The sequence below is a fragment of the Nannospalax galili genome, unplaced genomic scaffold (assembly GCF_000622305.1).
Source record: "Nannospalax galili isolate Female #2095 unplaced genomic scaffold, S.galili_v1.0 scaffold1490, whole genome shotgun sequence".
In the NCBI taxonomy this organism is placed as follows: domain Eukaryota; kingdom Metazoa; phylum Chordata; class Mammalia; order Rodentia; family Spalacidae; genus Nannospalax; species Nannospalax galili.
This window is the reverse complement of record NW_008327613.1, coordinates 19672-22299: the sequence shown is the minus strand read 5'-3', so window position 1 is coordinate 22299 and position 2628 is coordinate 19672. Positions and strand designations below refer to the sequence as shown.

General features: G+C 45.9%; 1 long non-coding RNA gene across 1 annotated transcript in view; it reads left to right on the top strand.

Annotated features, from left to right (window-relative positions):
- LOC108491032 overlaps positions 1 to 1427 on the top strand; it is a 5437-nt gene extending 4010 nt beyond the window's left edge. The window contains exons 2-3 of the long non-coding RNA XR_001872535.1: positions 172 to 279; positions 1234 to 1427. This is a non-coding gene — a long non-coding RNA (uncharacterized LOC108491032). The remainder of the gene's footprint in view (positions 1 to 171; positions 280 to 1233) is intronic.
- The last annotated feature ends 1201 nt before the right edge of the window (positions 1428 to 2628 follow it).

The window sequence follows — 2628 nt, the reverse complement described above, 5'->3', positions numbered from 1 at the left end:
ACAACCCCCCCCCCCGTAAAACAACAACAAAGAAATGAGATTGCGTGTGCTCTGTGCTGTTTACTGTTGTGTTTGTACTTCACACTCTCTTTTCACTGTATATTTGGTTCTCTTTGTTTTAATCAGTCCAACAAAGTGTTTTATAACAGTTTTACAATTTCTTTTTGACAGATTCGTCAGCTATATTTAATAGACTTGGAGATGGGCCGCACAGTTTGTAAGAAAAATGATGAAGACATTGACAATTGCCCATTACAGCAAGGCCCAGGAGAGAAAAGGGTTTGATATTAAATAAACCTCAACTATCATCAATCTTTTGGGAATAAAAAATTATAATTAAGCAAGGCCTGGGAGGGAAGATGTAGGGTGATCCGGGCAGACTGAAGCTGTCTTATCCCTTGTATAGCACATCTCAGAACTCCCTTGGTGGAAGCCGAAGGGACCATCTTAAGCAGACAGAGTCTGACTCCCAGCACTAGGGCAGCCATCTGCTCATAGCCCAGGTGGCCCAGGCAACCTGTGGCCTTCATGTGTGATAAAGCCATCTTTCTGGTCCAAGCCCTGTGCTTTCTGAGACCTTTGAGGTTCAGGAAGGTAATGCTTTCCCTATGGGTTACAGGCTTCCTTTGTTCATGGCTTAGGGCATTGGGAACTATTTAGTTTATCTGCTCACCAAGGTTTTCCCTCTTTGGACTTTAAGGATGATTCTTGGTGACAACATTGTGCTATAGCTAACATGTGCTCATGGGATCTGGGACCTTGACAGGGCTCTCCAGGGGGACTTTGTCTGTGGGTGGTCTTACCTTCTAACCAATAGCCCTGAAACAGCCTTATTTGGCATGAATTTTTGCTGCTATTCTGTTGAGGGGTGACTGATCAGACCATCTCTCAAGTAGCATTCTGGCTTCTCAGGACCCTTGGGGCAGGGGAAGAATTTCATCTATCAGACGTGCTATGGAAATTATGAGAAGAAGACATCTCAGGGTGGCGGGTGATGGCCTTAGGCAGGTGCCCCTGGCTCAGGCGGGGAGATTTTGTAACCTGTGTCCTTTGTCCTCATGAATCCTTGAGTTTTATGAGCCTTGTTCCAGGTGAATGTGTTTAATGTATCTTAGCGTTTCTTTTTCTTCAATTTTTAAATTTAGGTTTTAGTGAGTCTTGAGTCCCTATTATTCTAGATGGCTTCAGTGCATTACATTTGTCTAACTTATGCTTCATAATTTTTTTTTTCAGGTGCGCTGCACTTATATCGTGGAGACTTTAGCATGGATTACCCAATTCAACATCATTAACAGCACTTGTGTTTAGGCATTGGCGAGAAAGGAAACCCTGGATACATGCAGCCAAAGTCTTCTTTCCTCTAGAATGTGATCATCTGTGGTCCAAAGTCTGTGTAGCACCAGCACAATTAAAAGCATCTCACAACACTTTCTGGATCCCTGAGTGGTGTTTAGAGTCTTCTAGTCTTCTGCACTGTCTATTCGTGATGTGATGGTTGCCACTGTCACTGACAGCAATGGAGAATTCATTGTCATTATTAGCATCCTGACTGAAGGTGTAGAGTGTTGAGCAGATTCTGTGAAGTAGTTGTTTACTTTGTGGTTTCAATCATTCATTTCTCTATTATTTGATGTTTGTACCTCATTCATTCATTCTCTAACTTCCACATGTCCTTCACTCATGTGCTCAGAACGGAAGCAGAACATTCTTCTGGGCCATCTTCCACCTGCATCCCCTTCAGCTTCCATCTAGGGACCAGGATCACAGTAAGTGACCCTTCTGCAGAGGGGTGGCTACAGGCTCTGGGGCGTGTATATGATGGCCACACACTGACAGGAAACTCTCCCTCTCTGCCCGAGAAGAACGTTTCTCAGGGCCAGGATGGGAACTTAAGAAACAGCGACTTCGTCATCGTGTACCCACCTGCTCCCTGATGCCTGTGCCCAAAGTCAAGTCCCATTCTGGCTTCTGTGGCTGTCAGCACCACTCCCTGCCCTGAAAGAGACACTGTGGTGACAGACATCCAGGCCGAGGAGCAAGTCTCCCTCCTCAGATCCTGGTATGAAAGCAGTCTTGGAGGACATGAGATTGGTAAAGGGGAAGGCAATGTTGTGGACTGAGCAAGGAAGACGTTGGTAACGTTATCTGGAGGAATTCTCAGACTGGAGGACTGGGTGGGCTTCCCTCCTCTACTCTGGGTTTCTGGGGATTTCACTTTCAGTGATTCCTGGTAGAAAGTTCATCCTTCCCTAGTCTGCCCATTCCCGTGTTTGTCACAGTGCTCATGGGTCAAGGTTTTCAGATATGGTTCTGGACAGCTCCTCTAATCCAACACAGTGGTGGTACTCTAAACTGGCTTTGGCCCTTTGCCACGTATATAAGATGTGTAACATCTCACCATCTGATAGGGGCATGCTTCTATTACCAAGGTGCCTCTATGTGCTGGTGAGCACAGCTGTCTTATTATCGGCCCTTGGTATGAGAGGACTCAGGTTTGAAGGCAGTAGCTCTTGTCCATGAATGCCATGCCCTTTCTGGTCAGTGCTGCTTGCAGGCAGGAGGGCCTTCACCAGTAACTCTCATTTTGCTTCTGGAAGGCCCCTGACCTGTTTCCATTTCCTAATATGC